This window comes from Argopecten irradians, chromosome 3 (genome assembly GCF_041381155.1).
Source record: "Argopecten irradians isolate NY chromosome 3, Ai_NY, whole genome shotgun sequence".
Lineage (NCBI taxonomy): Eukaryota > Metazoa > Mollusca > Bivalvia > Pectinida > Pectinidae > Argopecten > Argopecten irradians.
Window position 1 is genome coordinate 57,171,737 of NC_091136.1, and position 20,205 is coordinate 57,191,941.

The 20,205-nt window shown below is 32.4% G+C and overlaps 1 protein-coding gene across 1 annotated transcript in view; it reads right to left on the reverse strand.

Moving 5' to 3' along the window:
* LOC138319188 (neuroglobin-like) overlaps nt 1-16,449 on the reverse strand; it is a 62,789-nt gene extending 46,340 nt beyond the window's left edge. The window contains exon 1 of the mRNA XM_069262163.1: nt 16,339-16,449. The gene's annotated coding sequence lies outside the window, so the exon portion shown is untranslated. The remainder of the gene's footprint in view (nt 1-16,338) is intronic.
* Nucleotides 16,450-20,205: the final 3,756 nt, after the last annotated feature.

Genomic DNA, 20,205 nt, shown 5'->3' on the forward strand with positions numbered 1-20,205 from the left:
ATTTATCGATTTTATAGGGAAAACAAGCTGAAAATTTCATCATTTCCCGTCATTTCACAAAAATAAGAAGACGTAAACGTCATTATTATGATTTAATCGTATTCAGCATGTTTCAATCATATCAAAAAATGTGTTTATTAGCCTATGAATGTTGTCTGGTTCTCTGTCTATGCGCATATATGCGAATGTGTCATTTTGGCCAGTTTTGATACCTGAAATTCAAGATGGCCGCAATATGACCCTCATGGGACATTAGTTGTCAATGGCAACAAGCATAAAATGAAACTAGACACCATACCGGTCCTAAAAAACCATGTTTCGAAAAACTGCCAGAGGGGTACATGGAACCTATTTCTCCTCCCCCACTAATAGCAGTATTTAATCGTATTAGTAAAAAGGTGAAATCTCAACTCTTTACTAAGGACACATTTTTTAAATGCCACCAAATTAGTCATTTCTTAAAACATTATTGTATAATAATTCTACATACAATAGATAAAGAATATTTGTGAAATATATTTATATGACTCTTGCTACAAATAGACAAAATCATATTTTGAAAATAATAAAAACTTAACTTTAAACTTCAATCAAGTTTGAAAGGAGACTTCGACGAGACTGAAACTTCACCAGAAAAGATCCTTAAAAATTGAAGAAGTTTGCTTTATATAGACCTATGCCAACGATATCCCCAGATAATCAAGAATTTATGACGAATTATTACATATTAAAGAGCTCAGAATTTCAGAATATCTTATCACTTGACTTGATGCATCAGGCGATAAAATAAAACTAACCTATATAGATAGGGCGTTAGAATTGTACCTGCTGCCCCTATTGCATGATCGTAAGTGGCGACTAGATTTAGGATCTTATCTTTTCTCTTCTTCCTAGCTGACTTTATACTTCCTAATGCCTCCCTTGGCACCGCCTCACTTTTGGGCTTGAGTTGAGCGGTCGCCCCTGTCTGGAAGGCTCTGGGTTCTGCCCCCTTGTCGAGACACACCAAAGTATATAAAAGTGGTAGTTTCTGCTCCTGCTTAGCGCTCAGCAAACTGGGAGTAGGACGATTGGTTCGCCCGTTGTCAGTATAATGTGACCGGGGGGGTGTGTTGCTTGGTATCTTCGGCGGCATGCTTCAGTGATATAGCACTATAAAAAGGGCAACAATTCCAATTTACAAGAAGACAAAACACGAACATACCGCGGCGCTCTCCCAAAACACGCACCTCGCACTTCACACGCGCTACACACTGCATATATGGGAGGCCGTCCTGATATGACCCTGGCTATTGATATAAAAATAATCAAACAAACAAACCAACCTAGATAGAACAACACAGAAATAAACAGGCCTTCGTCATACCAGTAATGCCGAACGATATAATTACATAGAATCTGTAGCAGCCGTCGGAATTGATTTATCAGGAGTCAGGAATTTGATGTTTGTCGTTCATTTCAAATGCGATATTTAATTAGGAAGAAAATGGAGAATTGAATGAGTCTTAATTCATGTGCCAGATGATTGATCTTACGGCTACCACAGTTTCGCCTCTAATTCGGCCCTCTATCGATTAACCGTTACGCGTGACAAAGTAGTGACATGCACGCGTACTCTCTTGCGCAATATCAAACTTATTGATGATCAAATCATCGCCCCAATTCTTAAGTTTTGTGATTGTGTTGCCGCCAGTCACAATCTATTACAAAGTTTAATTTCACATTCGAAAAAAAATGGAGATACAACGACCCGAACCTAATGATATATACATGTACAAGTATTATATGGTAATTGTAAGTTGTGATCATTTCAAGGTATCTAATAACGGAATCATAAAGCAGAGTGACATTTAATTATATATCAAACATCTTATAGTACATAATGCGATATTAAGGGTAACAATTATGTCTATATATATGATATGTATAATCCTGTATTTGGCAAACTGATGCTATATAACATGTATTGTGACAAAAGTAGAATGATATGAAAAGTGTATGTAAGTAAATACAACTTCATAATTGGGTATAACGTTTCGTTGCATAATCTGCTATATATCCAGTGATTTCGTCCGTGAAATATTGTTGCATATGTTAATAGTTTTATATGGCCTGGAGCTATTTTTATTCGATAGAAATTCATTGTAACGTCAACACCGAAACAATAAAATCACTTTAAGAAAAATGACATGACGTCAGCATTTCGACAACACCGGGTCAAAAACGGCAGCATTGGCTGGATTTTTGGAATACATTTTGACATGAGATTCTTCGAAATGTAGGTTGTTGTAGCTACATGTATGTGATAAAAAGCATCTTATATTTGTGTTCATTTCATATGAAATTTTACGAGACTCGTCTCGAATTTTTAATAGTTGCTCGCCAAAACTCGCAAAAATAAAACCTTCTTAGACTCGTTTCATAAAGGTTCATGTGAAATGAACACTCATTTCAAATATGTTAGTGTTTTCTCAACTCCTGACGTTAAACTCACTTAAGGAATAGCTTTGTATTTTTGTTGAGGTTATGAGGGTATTATTTCTATTCCCTTTATCAAATAATTTACAGATTTTCACGCAAATGAATATTATTTGTTCTCGCGACAGTTGCATATTTTTAAGTATCCATTTTGTTTTCTCTCCTGTCATCGTGAACGAATTCGATTGAACAACTGATTGTAATCGAGCCATTCATGTGTTCCCACCAAAAATAATATCATGACAACTAAAGAAAATAGTTCCCCGTTTCTTATTATTTTAAATGGTCGTGTCATAAAAAAACATTCATTTTGATCAAAATTAATAATTGCCCAAAATCACTTACATGTTTTAAAGAATGCTTTGATGTCTTAAGTAACATTTCTTAATGTTTCACGAACTGATTTCCGATAATTATATCTGGTTATCTCCCCTTGATCGATTGTTTTTACGACAGAATCGCCGCACTTGTTCTACTATCATTATACACTGATAGTGATAATACTAGAAAACATGGTTATTGAGTCCATGCAATTGCGAACTGTAAATATTGTCGTATAGTTGACGTTTTCATGCTGACATATTGGTTGGTATTTTATCGAAACATGGTCGTAAATACCCCAAAGCCTGACAATGGTACACCGGTCAATGGGCAGTTTCTAGCCCCCTAGGGACTAGGTATTATTGGCGGAGAGAATAATGTATATAGTTATAATCCCTCCATGTAAAAGGATATACAGTACGTAGCACTCCCTTTCCATCGTCTACGAATATAACAATGATCTATCATCACTGTAGCACAACCCCACATCACTTAAAGCATTGAACTACTAAACGGATGTCACTCGCATGCACTCAAACACATGTCCATCAAATATTCCCATTATTCCATGCTTACACGTATCATACAGACAGCAGACCATGCTTTCTCAGAACAAACATCCCAAATGATTTGATAGATTTAGACGCCATTGATAATTTCACTTGAGTATTCAAAATATTTTATATTGTCGCGTTATTGCCTCGTCTACATTCCGCGATTTCCATGGAAAAAGTAAAATATACAACCGATTGAATTTCGTCATAGATCTGACTTCAAGAATATAAGTCAAAGAAAAAGTGTTAGGTGCGAAAGTATGCCAAAATATGATTTTTATGTATCAAAACGGCAAAAATACATAGTTTTGTATTGTGGTCTATCGTAAGAAGTTCAAGACAAAAATTCAAGAGGACTGAGACTACATTAATCCCAATATTACAAAAACAAAAAAAAAAAAAAGAAAGATAAAAAAACCACACACATTTTCGGTTAGCAAATTCTCATGGATGTTATATTTCAAGCTCAAATATCTCAAAAAGTAGATCGAACCCCAAGTTTTTCTTTTTTCTTTACATATTTGAAATCTACATTAAAAATATGGAGCTATAAGAAACGTTTGAAAGTGACCAATCAAATAACAGGAACAGGAATCGGAATTAATTCATCTATTGTGTTTTAGTTTATTTACTATCTACAAACTTAGTTTAACAATGCATGCTGTTTACTGTTGCATGTCAATGTGAACAGTTCATCGAATAATCAACATTCCAACCGTATAATATCGCTACAGGCCAGTTGTCGTGAGACCAGCTGGTACATGAAATGGTAATGTATGTAGTCAGACAGCTGACACACAGATATATATATGTAAATCAATTAACAACCAGAAACAAACATCACCGTTAACATGTGCAATTAATATTATCCTTTAATAGATTTATAAAGTTTATATGCAAATCTATAGTTTGGGAAGGGTCAAATGAACAGCGGCATCGCAATAACGATTAATTTTCTAGCTCATGATCATTTGTACCCTACAAACTATTGACCCCATGACAAGACATGATCAGAATATCAGTATGTGTGTGTGAGTATATTATTATATTAAATGAACAGAATATCAGTATGTTGTGTGAGTTTATTATATTAAATGAACAGAATATCAGTATGTTGTGTGAGTTTATTATATTAAATGAACAGAATATCAGTATGTTTTGTGAGGTTATTATATTAAATGAACAGAATATCAGTATGTTGTGTGAAGTTATTATATTAAATGAACAGAATATCAGTATGTTGTGTGAGGTTATTATATTAAATGAACAGAATATCAGTATGTTTGTGAGGTTATTATATCAGTATGTTGTGTGAGGTTATTATATTAAATGAACAGAATATCAGTATGTTGTGTGAGTTTATTATATTAAATGAACAGAATATCAGTATGTTGTGTGAGTATATTATATCAAATGAACAGAATATTAGTATGTTGTGTGAGACTATTATATTAAATGAACAGAATATCAGTATGTTGTGTGAGTTATATATCAGTATGTGTGTGAGTATATTATATTAAATGAACAGAATATTAGTATGTTGTGTGAGGTTATTATATTAAATGAACAGAATATCAGTATGTTTTGTGAGGTTATTATATTAATGTTGTGTGATGTTATTATATTAAATGAAAGAATATAGTATGTTGTGTGAGGTTATTATATTAAATGAACAGAATATCAGTATGTTGTGTGAGGTTATTATATTAAATGAACAGAATATCAGTATGTTGTGTGAGTTATTATATTAAATGAACAGAATATCAGTATGTTGTGTGAGTTATATTATTAAATGAACAGATATGTTGTTGTGTGAGGTTATTATATCAGTATGTTGTGTGAGGTTATTATTATTAAATGAACAGAATATCATATAGTATGTGTGTGAGGTTATTATATAAAATGAACAGAATATCAGTATGTGTGTGAGGTTATTATATAAAATGAACAGAATATCAGTATGTTGTGTGAGTTATTATATTAAATGAACAGAATATCAGTATGTTGTGTGAGGTATTATATTAAATGAGTATATTATATCAGTATGTTGTGTGAGTATATTATATCAGTATGTTGTGTGAGTATATTATATTAAATGAACAGAATATCAGTATGTTGTGTGAGTTTATTATATTAAATGAACAGAATATCAGTATGTTGTGTGAGTATATTATTAAATGAACAGAATATCAGTATGTTGTGTGAGTATATTATATTAAATGAACAGAATATCAGTATGTTGTGTGAGTTTATTATATTAAATGAACAGAATATCAGTATGTTGTGTGAGTATATTATATTAAATGAACAGAATATCAGTATGTTGTGTGAGTTTATTATATTAAATGAACAGAATATCAGTATGTTGTGTGAGTATTATTATATTAAATGAACAGAATATCAGTATTTGTGTTGTGTGAGTATATTATATCAGTATGTTGTGTGAGTTTATTATATTAAATGAACAGAATATCAGTATGTTGTGTGAGTATATTATATTAAATGAACAGAATATCAGTATGTTGTGTGAGTTTATTATATTAAATGAACAGAATATCAGTATGTTGTGTGAGTTTATTATATATAAATGAACAGAATATCAGTATGTTGTGTGAGTTATTATATTAAATGAACAGAATATCAGTATGTTGTGTGAGTTTATATGTGAGAATATATCAGTATGTTGTGTGAGTTATATATCATATGACAGGATATCAGTATTGTTGTGTGAGTATTATTATATAGTATGTGTGTGAGTATATATATAGTATTTGTGTGAGTATTATTATATCAGTATGTTGTGTGAGTATATTATATCAGTATGTTGTGAGTATTATATATCAGTATTTGTGTGATAATATCAGTATGTTGTGTGAGTATATTATATATATGTGAGTATAATATCAGTATGTTGTGTGAGTATATTATATCAGTATAGTTGTGTGAGTATATTATATCAGTATGTTGTGTGAGATATATTATATCAGTATGTTGTGTGAGTATATTATATCAGTATGTTGTGTGAGTATATTATATCAGTATGTTGTGTGAGTATATTATATCAGTATGTTGTGTGAGTATATTATATCAGTATGTTGTGTGAGCATATTATATCAGTATGTTGTGTGAGTATATTATATCAGTATGTTGTGTGAGTATATTATATCAGTATGTTGTGTGAGCATATTATATCAGTATGTTGTGTGAGTATATTATATCAGTATGTTGTGTGAGCATATTATATCAGTATGTTGTGTGAGTATATTATATCAGTATGTTGTGTGAGTATATTATATCAGTATGTTGTGTGAGTATATTATATCAGTATGTTGTGTGAGTATATTATATCAGTATGTTGTGTGAGTATATTATATCAGTATGTTGTGTGAGTATATTATATCAGTATGTTGTGTGGGCATATTATATCAGTATGTTGTACGAGTATATTATATTAAACGACTAAAGAAAACATATTCATGCAGATTTGGTTAAATAGGAGATCAGACATCACTGACATGAACAGGCGATAGCCCGCAATATCGTGCATTCGAACTTCCATAACTTAATATTAAATGTCATTCACATTGTTTTGTCCATTACACTTTCAGTTCGACGATATGTCAAATTCTAGATAACTTCCAACAATAAAGACAGTCATGTGGAAAAGTATGTTGTAAAAGCAAATATAGCGTATCTGGAATTTTCGGTAAATAAAAGTTATGGTGGTATAGAGCAAAACATAAAGGCTCCGCTAAAGAGACCCGTGATATGAAGAACAGATAGAGAGACCGCAAACACGATGAATTTGTAGTTTGACAGAAATGGAATCGATGATGAATGGGTAACAGTAAAGCAAAACGAGGGAACACACAGTCAATGGAACAAGATACCAGCGGAAGGAAGGGTAGTCACGTGACGACCTAGAGGCGCTAATAAGACAACAGGGACTCATGGAAGGGGAGAAACCAACAGCGCTTTCAACCGACACAATCGAATTTCCGTTGTGTTAACTGAAGATTACTGCAGTCTCCAGAATACATGAAAACTACCAAAATGATTCACTACGTCTAACAGTAAAACACAAAGTAGAACAAGACCCATATAAATACTTCAAAATAATTATTTTTTCTTCGTTTTTATACCAAATCTGGCTTTCCGATTGGCCAATACTATTTTTGCATACCACTATACAGAAGTTTGAAGTATGGAAGCGATGTCTGCTTCATCTGTGACAGCAACCCTACAAAAGCTTGGTCAAATCCAAAGTCGAGAAGTGAACCAGAAGGAATATCGAGTAATAGCAATAAAGACGTGACAATACATTTAACAATAAAAATGATTATTTTCTTGCAAGTTGATTGACATTAAACCTTTTCAATGTAACAAAGGGTCATCTCTCTACAATAGTGCATATACCACCTGTCCTTGGGCCATTTAAGTATCCTTTGCCTAATCTTTATTTATTACATGTTGTCCAGCCCCCGGCGAATCCGATTTTCTGTAGAGTCAGAAAATGAATATTAAAAGACAATATCCTATGGATTGTTTAAACAACCTGATATGATATTTGTAAAAAGGAGATATAAATAAATAAAAAAACCCATATAGGTCGGAATATGATAATAACCATGAACTATTGCCATGAAAAGTTTGGTATTTCAAGATAAATAATACGGGCGATTCATTACATTTAGCTATATCTTACCCAGTAACTAACGAGTTTAAATGTAGTTCAAAGTGTTCCATCCTGTATATAGTTAAAATCAATACCGTACCATTCGCAGACTCTCGCAGACTAAAAGTATCGAGGATGCCAATAGAGCGCACCCCTCATTAATACACACTAGACACGTGACATGTGTGGTGGAACTCTCTGCTATAACAAGGTATACTATTTTTATGGTAAAAAGGTAAACTGTCCAATCTAAAGGCGGTCTTGAAGCAAGGAACAGAGAAAAGCATAAAGACCATGCAAGGCCCTTACCAATATATATTCCTATGTGAGGAATACTTTACTGTCCGATTGATTACATTTGTTATTGTCATAATATATATTTATCATGAAATATTTATGAGAATACAATGGCAATATTTAAGCCTATTTGTAATGTAAGTCGTTACTGGGACTGAAGTTCCACAAAAACCAAATCTGTATTTGCAAGGACCAGTCAAATAGATGGCAGCAGTTTTCCGAATGCTTTCCGGTAACTATTTTTTATTCCTAGAGTAAAGATATTTCATCTGGCATACTTTTTTTTTTTTTTTTTTTTTATTTATGACAACTATAAAACTAAATAGACAATTAGGAACATATTTAATAAAGGAAAGCATTCTGAAAGACCGAGTCATCTGCAGGGTAAAGGAAAACATTTATGTAATTGTATATATATATTGCTTAAACTTTTAGTTATACATGTAAAAAATAAACTTAAAGTATTAATACATATATATATATATCGCTGATTAGATTCTAGAATTTCTAAAACTAATAAGTTAGAGCTGTATATAGGAGTTGTCTCCCGCTGATCAGTCTGCCAGTAGGTGATGTGGAGAGGCATATAAGACAGCGTGAGGTTAAATGTGTGTTATAGGACTAGTCATCTTCTGTAGTGTGACACACGGACACACCACAAGGTATTGGGCATCATGGTGTAATAGTTATTGAATACAAATACAAATTATAAAGCAACTCGTTTCAACCATTGTAGTACGTATATTGATGAATAGATAGAATAAAGTTGTTATTTCCAGAACATAAAGAAAATAATTATTTTCCATTAAAGCTTAAACCTAACCTCGGTAATCAATTTTATCAGAAATACGTTATTTAAAACAAAACGACTTGTTCACAACGACAACACTTTCTAATGGAGGCTGATGTGTTTACATTTGTAGCGTTAGGGGATTGAATAAAGAGTTCGCGAGATTGTCTGTCTATGTTATAATGTATACAGACAGATAACAAGCAAAAGATAACACAATTTCTGTTTATAAGAAGTCAGTCTCCTGGACCGTAGTTTGTTTACAGAAATCTAAATAAAGCTGTCATAGTTTCTATCTTTATAAGTTTTCCCATTGATAAAGGAAATGGACAACTCGACCTTAATATCCACTCATTTCCAACTAAATTTACTTTCAATAGATAACGTAGAACGATTTTTAAAACATTTCTTTTACGATTAAACGTATAAAATGTTTTTCGGTCAATAAATCTTTGACATGATAGCTAGCAGGAACAGTATGGCATTTATGAAATAATGTTTATGGCAAGCTATTTACCAAAACATGCTTAAAACAAAACAAGAGTGCATTGTATAATGAATATATATGTTTTCGGTTCGAAAGTCCAACAATATTGCATCTTAATGATATATATCTATTAGATATAACTGATATCTAATTTTCCTATTTAAAACTTTTGTCCTTTTTATAAACTGTTGCATTACGAAGGTCTTACCATGGAAGATAAAGATTAGGTCCCATTTGAATACTGGTTGTTATTCATTATTGAGGATAAAAAAAACCGTCAAAGATGTCAATCCATCACTTCTTATTCAAAATGTTTACCTCTCGTGAAATATCTTTATCTCAACGAGTTTTAGGGAGATATGAATAGAAGTAAACAAAAACTAGTCTAAAAGTCTGATGCACTAGGGATTTTAGTGGAAAAAAATCAGAAATGTTGGCTTCACCAAAATACAGAAAACAGTTGTTTGAAACATAATGGCCGACCAATGGATTTCTTGAAATTAATAACCAAAAATGTTTGAAACCACTAGAAATATATTTTCACACAATTTGCATATACCAATTGGCTGATAACATTGACAATTCTCATAAAAAAAATCTGACAAGCTCTTTGATAAGAGACTTCAACGAGGCTGTAATCTAAGAATACATCATCCAGTCAGTAAAGGAAGGTAAAAAGTTTTCAAATGTGATTCACACTTTCCTGGACAAGTACAGTATTTTATGGGTTTCATATCAGCGCATAACCTCGACACACGCAAAAGTTGGAAGGTTTTATATTACTGCAGGTGTTATGATATTAGTTTTAAAATACATTTTGATGAAAGTTGGAAATTAATACATCGTATCAGTGTACAGATTAGTGATAAAACATCACACGTTTGGGAAGCACCTGCTCACAAATCAAACTTTAATAAAGACAAATGGTTATCATGTTTTGTGAAGTCTTTAACGTCCATGAGAGTCACGAGCAAACTATTCGGTTCTGTTTGTAACAGCTTTTTAGGTATGTTCATATATATATTTAGCACAATATCAACGAAATTACCATGGCAATACCGTAGGATGTGAACATTTCCAAAGTAATTACGTTTTCATTGAAATGCGTTACTTTGGAAAAATTCGTTTTTCACACTACCAACAGTGGACTGCTACTTTCAAAACTTGATAACACAAGGAATATCAGAAATGAGACCTTATTGGACATTTTTATCTAAAAGACTCTTTGCAGTTTTCAACTATTTGCACGAAAACTTAAGTTATATCCCTTTGCAAGTAGCAAGGATCATGGTAAGCATTCAGCCATTGCGCGTCTGAAAAAAAATTGTCAACAAATTACGAATTCGTGATTATCGTACGTTTCATCAGTTATTTTCACCCACACACGAACTCCCATTAACATTACAACTGTTAATATAATTTAATGTCTTTTTATAACATTGTTTTTGCTTATGTTTCTATAATGTGGCGGAGTTCGGCAACCCCCACACAGGCCTTTGGTTTTATTTTTGCTATTGTTATTCCGATGCTTTGATTTTCTTATGTGTTATAAGAGGTTTTGTTATGCTATGGCAATGCAATGTGTTTGTTGAAATTTAAATATTTAATATCAAATAAAAAATGTCACCATATATTTCAATATGGTGGCCATCTTCATTCAAATCCTTCTTACAGTTTTTCTGTGTGACAGGACTGAAGATGCATAAAAGACTAACTATTTGATTATAGCATGTATTGATATATTTATCTAGAGAGACAAATATTCGGCAATTTTCCCATTTGCATGCAAGGTAATGAGGTACTGAGTGTGGTACGTTCTGCCTTTGTCTTTTGTACTCAACGCGCATATCGAACAACGTCAACTTTGTAAAAAACTATATTTTAGTTGTGCCTGTGAATTCTCAATGTCCATTATTACGATTTACGAGAAGACTGAAAAGGGAGAATAACATTCATGACGCCGAGATGTTATTTAGAAACGATATCATTTAGTCCTAATTTGATATCAAATCAAAAGTGTTTATTAAGAATTCGCTTATGTACACAAATTGATATGACAAGCTATGTTTGTGCAATGCCTTTCTACCGCTAAATTAGGAGATTCCTTATAAATTTATATTATTGATTTACATTCTATTCTCGTTTGATAAGTTTTGAGTTCAGATTGTGGTGTATGTTTTTGACTATGTTATTGTCTTTTTGTAATTACCCTGATTTAAATTAAGATAAAAAAATATTGCGATTTAAACCCACATAAAACGATGTGATGGAGTAGGCGACACATATTATTACTCAGTTTATATTTGAAGGTTCTAACCAAATCGTATCATTGTTTTACACTATTCCCTTAATTTTAAAGATTGTAGTTTATCTATACATGTACATCATGTTTCCATACCCGGGTAACTCGTATGATCGGTAGCAATCTCATCAACAATGTGTTAGGACTTCCCTTGTCAGCACTTAACGAAACGATAACTGTAAGCCTCGATGTTTGTGTTTAAGAGGTATTTTTACTTATCGGAGAAGTATTTTCACAGTCGCGATTTTGATAAAATACACAGATGTTTAAAACAGACCAGGCCTGAAAATCTGGCGTATCTTGTTTTAAAACACACAGGATACGAATAAATCAATGTACAAATCATACACAGTTTGTGATAACGCAACGAATTACTTCTATGCTAAACAAATTATCGGCACTAGTTTCATGAAGGGACCCCCAATATACTCTGGCTTTCCTCAAACAAAAGTACAGAAACTTGTAGAGGAGCTGATATTGCTTACTGGAGATAGTTATTTCGGTAATGTTAAAAAAACGTTGCCTAGAATATGGATGAAATCGTTCGCACTGATGCAATAATTCCCTTTCATTCTCCGACTCGGTGAAAAAACAAAGATAAGAAAAACTGTATGGCGTATACACGCCAGCAAGGGGCCAAGTGATGCTATAATCTAAAGCAATCAACAACATTTTACAACCAAACAACCAACAACTCCCGCGTTAACCATGTAATAATGAACCAACCAAGAACTTTTTGTCAATTTCCGGCGATTCTCTTTTGGATCACCAAAGTCCAAGCTTTAGCGGGCGGCATGTTTGTGTTGGTTAACAGATGTAAGCAGATGAGAGCAGGTTACATCGTTGAAATAAACACAACATCTTTACGTGGAACTGACAGGTTCAACCGCCACTTAGACATTTTACATGTGAATGATTTCAACTCTTTATAAAAATCCCCGGATGTAACGTCCATTAATGTTAGGCAATGAGTGACTCAGAGTGATTTAAACGCTTGATGATTAAGTCAAACCAAACACTCCTTCCGACGTTTTAATAGATCACGGCATGTGTAGCTATTATATACTGATTAAACACTAATACATCATACAATACATATCAATTAGTAATGTAGAAATGTGTATAAAAATCAATAAGAAATACTCTGCATTTTAAAATTAATGATTACAGTTAAAGCAATTTTAATAAATAAAAAAATTGACGGTAAACTATTTTGTTAACTGTATAATTTATAGTTAAATTAACATACACAGAAACCAAGAGTTACTCTGATCTTATTCCGTGATTTAGGCGGAAGCTTGGAATTATTCAATAAGGTGTTCGTTATATTAAAATAGAACTATTATAAATAACACTGTAATCCATTATTTGAGATCATCTTTGATGTTTATGATTATTCAAGATATCATTCAACACAGAAAAAGTCAAATACTTACTGTTTTGAGGTTGCTAATATTTTGTTTTCTTTTCATTTTAAATTTTAAATTATAGTAAGCGTTCTTCTGTGTTGAAACAATTTTATTTCATTTAAAAAGTACCAACAAGATAAAAAATCACGGTTAGAATAATCATGTGACTAAAAAAGCGATGTTAAAATACAGACATCAACTATTCCTTGAGGTGTTATATTATTGGAACAGAATGTACTATGAATCTTTTCATACCGATAACAAAACCTCAGTATCAATCATCACCTGAACATGACGATGGATACAAGAACGAGTTAATTCTAGGGATCATTATGAATACCCATTCTATCACCTAGTTAAGCAGGCTATCCCGGGTCAAATGTCTCCACTCGGAGGAGTATTGGTAGGGTGTAATTACCAGGTTTGAGGACACTGACCTTCAGTTACCTCCTCTGTAGGCGATAGAGGTTAGAGTTGGATCTAACCAATCATCTTCCCGATTCCTTACTCGGTGATTATTTGGGGACTCCAGATCGCATGCTAACTAATTGTGAGTCATGTACAGCGTTCAGTTGGTCATTGTTGGTGTTAATGTATTTACTATTCTAATAGTCAAACTGACTATATTAAGGCTGTGTATTCACGATAGATGTCTACCTGTGATAATCCTATCTATAATTAGACGTTACAATGACTCAAATATTAACAGAAAACGTTCAAAATAACTTAAATTTACTTAATGCAATAAAACAATTATATGCAATTAGCGTGTTTATGGAATGGTTTACTGTATCTAGAACATAGAGTAAGGGATATGGATATACACGCAGATAAATAGATATAGTTTAAGATATAAACGCAGCTGTCAAATCTACAGTTTGTTTTTGTTTTGTTTTCTTTATTTTTATGTTCAATATTCATTGGAATTCATGACTTCCTACCGCATGAATTTACTAATTGTAGCAATGTATCGTTTTATGGTTTGTTATCATTTCTGGAAATATTATGGTATTTCTAGAAATGCCGGACACCCAAAGCTGCACCCTTCATGCTTCATTTAACTTTGATACCGGATGTTCGGTAAGATTGGGATTGACCGACCAGACACCTTCTTGGTTTATCTATCTGAAGCTGTAATAATTACTATTTCTTGAACATTTAGAATACATTTTAATTAAAAAAATACAGTTTGAATTCATTAAAAACAAATAACAAGTTAAAAATCCAAGCGCAATTTACTTAATTGGACCATTTCCAATTTTCTGTATCTTAAAATACCGTTTGATAAAATACTGGTTAAATAACGAATTCTAATAACGATATTTTGATCACTGAATATAATTATTTTAGTAACTATATAGAAATCTAATCATGTGTTTAATCCGATTTGTAGGTTTGGTTTTAGTATTGTCTAGTAAAACAGCATACAAAATCCTCTTCAAATATGTTTCTATCGATCAAGCAAAGAACTAATGATATAAGACGTCACGAGGTTTCGTCTATTTTTATATCTTAACCTGGTAAAGCGTTTTACAAGTGATTTGACAAAGTGCATTTTAATCAAAAAATCATACTGTATTAGAAAATACACAAATGAGGTTATTGTAAAAAACATTGTGACACTCTATGTGATACTAGAGATGGAATCATGTTAACATAAGTATTCCCAAATAACGAATAAAAAACATGTATTTTATCTAATCAAACGTGTAAGTACTACTACACATGTGGAAGATTTAAACCATTGGTACTGTATATGTTTACAATATCACTGCTTTTGTAACGAGTGTAAGTACAACTACACATGTGGAAGAATTAAAACATTGGTACTGTATATGTTTACAATACCACTGCTTTTGTAACGAGTGTAAGTACAACTACACATGTGGAAGATTTAAACCATTGGTACTGTATATGTTTACAATACCACTGCTTTTGTAACGAGTGTAAGTACAACTACACATGTGGAAGAATTAAACCATTGGTACTGTATATGTTTACAATACCACTGCTTTTGTAACAAGTGTAAGTACTACTACACATGTGGAAGAATTAAACCATTGGTACTGTATATGTTTACAATACCACTGCTTTTGTAACGAGTGTAAGTACAACTACACATGTGGAAGAATTAAACCATCGGTACTGTATATGTTTACAATACCACTGCTTTTGTAACGAGTGTAAGTACAACTACACACGTGGAAGAATTAAACCATCGGTACTGTATATGTTTACAATACCACTGCTTTTGTAACGAGTGTAAGTACTACTACACATGTGGAAGAATTAAACCATTGGTACTGTATATGTTTACAATACCACTGCTTTTGTAACGAGTGTAAGTACTACTACACATGTGGAAGAATTAAACCACTGGTACTGTATATGTTTACAATACCACTGCTTTTGTAACGATTGCTCTGTTCGGTAGGTATGCCATCTCTATCTGCATGATATGGAAAATATGCAAATGATTTGAACAACTTAATGCAATAAAACAATTTGAATTTATATTTTTTATAAGATATAATAAAATGTATGAATATTGAATATTAATGCAGGTGAGCGATGGTGTTGGAATAGTGTTAACATGTGCCAAAGTCTACTGTAAAGTATACGATGATAGACAGGTGTTTCTGACACTTGTTCCAATGTTCACTGTAAGATATATGTAATGTCAAAATATTGAATGGAAGTTTAAACAAATGATAAGATAGGTATAACTAATGTAAGACGTTATGATCGAATATCATTTGTACGGAGTGTTAATATATTATATCTATCGAAGAAAAAGACGATTAAAAGAATAACATACCGATATGATAAGCAACCCTAATAATACATATTGAAACAATATTGTTTAATGATTTCGAAAAAAAATGTCAGCTTGTATCATGTTAATTGAAGCTAGATTTTCTATTTTTACAGCGAGTTGCAGTATTTACGAAATTAGAAACAACAGCTGAGGATAATTTATGACTAAAAAAGTTTTTTTTGATATTTTCCTATATTCACAACTCACCTTTCTTCAACAGATGCTCTCTGAGAAGTCAGTTTCCATGAATCCAATGACTAAGAAATCCATATACTAACAAGCCTTCCTGTATAATCCCGCCTGGTGGGATGAACTACAAGCTAGGTACTACTAACCAAGCTGTCCGACTTATAATGACCAATCTTTTTACAAAGTATAACGAGCATTATATTTGATGTCTAAACTATAAACTGCTAGTGCTAGTGTAAAAGTACACCAAAGCTAAACTATAAAATGATAGTGCTAGTGTACAGGTACACCAAAGCAGCCTATTTTTAGTTATCTTTTCATGGGATGGAAAAACATCTTAAAAATTAATCTCTGCATCTCAACTTACCGATTTAAAACAGCTCTCTGTCTCCATGCATGCTCTTCTATCAGTCTTATATTTGAATATATTGTGTCGAAAGCATGTGTTCAGGTCCAGGCGCACCGTGATAGTCTGGCACAAGTTACAACACCTCACCTTTGTTCACGTTTGTTTCACCTGAAGTCTTGTTCGTGATTGTAAGAACAACACTACACTAAGGTTTGGCAGTTTGTAGCCATATTGAGTATACTAGTCATGGGCATGATCAGCTTCCAGATGGACCACACACTAGATAAATAAATGTTCTACACGCTGTTCCCGCTAACTCGCTGGAATGTCGGAACAAATGTTGTGAGTTCACTTATTTCCTGAAGTGATTTTTTAACTAACATTTATTAAAAGAAATACTTATAGTTAAAGGATGTTTGAACATACTAATAGTTTTGCTGACAGGTGCCAATTATCTTACTTATATGATATGTTTGAATTATCTTGATTGACCGTCGCCACTCTCTAGAATTATACAAGTCTTTAATGTTATTAAGATTCAAATATTTGTTCCCAAATATATGTCTTATTGATCTAGGCTATGTTTCAAAGAATTTAGAGATGACCCAGTCTTATAATCAGCTAATAACTTATGATAAAAATAGGACCTGGTGAATTATTCATATGCATTTACTAAGACATTATCGAGTACATGACTGCTCTGAATAGGACGAAATTCAAAAGACAATATAACGTTAGACAAGTGTTCAATATACCCAATGTGTGACATACATTATTAAGTTTTTTTTCTGTCCACAAAATCAAATGTATGGTTTAAAAGGCGAACATTTAGTAATAAAAGAAATTGAAGACGTTCTGTAAACACGGACGTTTCATGTTTTATGTATAATTGTTATTTCACCTTCCTGTTGGATTCCAATTAATCTCAATGTACTATGTACTTGTAAATCAATGGTATTTTCAGTTAAGACAAAGAGCTGAACTCCTCTGAGAGGACATTTTACCAGCTCTGTGACTGACAGGCCCATGCAATAGGCTCAAGCTGCAGCAATTACATTGCCACATATATTATACAATTATCGACCTATTTTCAGGTGGATACGGTGAGTTATTAACCCGAGTAAGTTATATATCCCGAGGCCGGAGGCCGAGGGTTATATCATTTTCGAGGGTTGATAACTCACCGTATCCACCTGAAAATAGGTCGATAACTGTTTTATCATATGAAACTTACATGATATTAACCCGGCTCTTCAAAAAGACTTTAAAATCTACAAAAAAACAAGATGATATTTGCAAACTTTCTGTTTACAAAAGCAATTACATGTAGTATATGGTAAATATCCAAATGCTTGCTAACGGTTTAGACTGGTAAAACTGGAATATTGTATCAACTGCAGCCCGTCTGGCATTCTTGAACGTTTTCCATAAATTGAAGTTTGCAGTTGTCACCGTTGATCGCAGTAAACTTGCTGCCTTCCGCCATATATGTTGCCGACTATAATATTGACGTCACAATAGATTATCCCGACGTCATTGAATGAGGGAAACTCCTGTTACGCTATATTTGGGTACGAATTGACGTCAAAAGTGATTATGACGTCACATTTCAAGGGAGTTTTCCTCGATCTATTTTTGACACAGGTTACTGTACTCGCGAGAGGTATCTGGACTGAGTCCAGTAACCTCGCGTGCTTTTTGCCGCCGATTTCGGGGTTGATATCGCAGTTGATGAATATTTCTGAGAAACGTATTGACCAATCAAAATACAGCAAAAGCACCAGTCATATAATAAACATTGATATGTACGTAATCGGTTATATATGGTTATGAAGAAGGATTGGGACTTAGGGGACGGTGACTGTTCAACATCAGTAAATGGAATTTTAATGGGAGTTTACATAATAGAATCCGTTGTTTTTATCCCCAATGTCTCGATACCAATGCAATTTAGAAAACGAAGTGTTGTGTATGTCTCAGCAAATCATAACCAAGCACATACGTAACATTAAGACATTAAAACCAACATAAAATGCAGCTTCTTAATCGGAATATGACATCGATATTAGTATGACATCGATATTAGTATGACATCGATATTATTATGACATTGATATTATTATGACATCGATATTAGTATGACATCGATATTAGTATGACATCGATATTATTATGACATTGATATTAGTATGATATCGATATTATTATGACATTGATATTATTATGACATCGATATTATATGACATCGATATTATATGACATCGATATTAGTATGACATCGATATTATTATGACATTGATTATTATGTATGACATATGATATTAGTATGACATTGTATATGACATCGATATTAGTATGACATCGATATTGTATGACATTGATATTAGTATGACATTGATATTAGTATGACATTGATATTAGTATGACATTGATATTAGTATGACATTGATATTAGTATGACATTGATATTAGTATGACATCGATATTATATGACATTGATATTATTATGACATGATATTATATGACATATATATGACATGATATAGTATGACATGATATTATATGACACATCGATATATTGACATGAATATATGACTGATATTAGTATGACATGATATTATATGACATCGTATTATATGAATCGATATTTAGTATGACATCGATATTAGTATGACATGATATTATATGACATGATATTGATATTAGTAGTATGACTGTATTGACATGATATTAGTATGACATCGATATTATATGACATGATATTAGTATGACATCGATATTATTATGACATTGATATTAGTATGACATTGATATTAGTATGACATCGATATTAGTATGACATTGATATTAGTATGACATCGATATTAGTATGACATCGATATTAGTATGACATTGATATTAGTATGACATTGATATTAGTATGACATTGATATTAGTATGACATCGATATTATTATGACATCGATATTATTATGACATTGATACAAAGAAATCGGTCATAAAATAATTACCACGGTTTTTTTCTCGTTTACTGGCATGAAATTTTATCTTCTCCATAAAACTGTCAGTTATGATAACGCCTTTCCATTTAGATAATCTAAACGTTTGCCAATATCACAATCGGGCTGCGCAAAAAAGGCTGATATTGAGGATTTAAATTTGAATTCCAGTATACATTGCTAAAATGTTATGCTGTGATAATATCCATTAAGTCATTGGCATATATCTCCATCCCAACAACACCAACTAATAGTTTCATTTAGAGCGATACTATACACTACCCCTACGTTTGATAAGGATGATGTAATGACTTTTTATTGTATATTTCATGATGGGCTAAGCTTTCTTCATATAGAGTGGTAACATTCAGGGGCTGTTTTACCTTTATCAAGAAAGCAATATAACTAAGAGACCATCTTGGTTCTGACTTACAATATATATTTTGCATGCGGGCTACTGAATACTTCTAGCTTATAGTCCAGTATTGTATTATGTATACAGGGAAAACCAGGATGTAAGGAGTAAAGTGGATTTTGA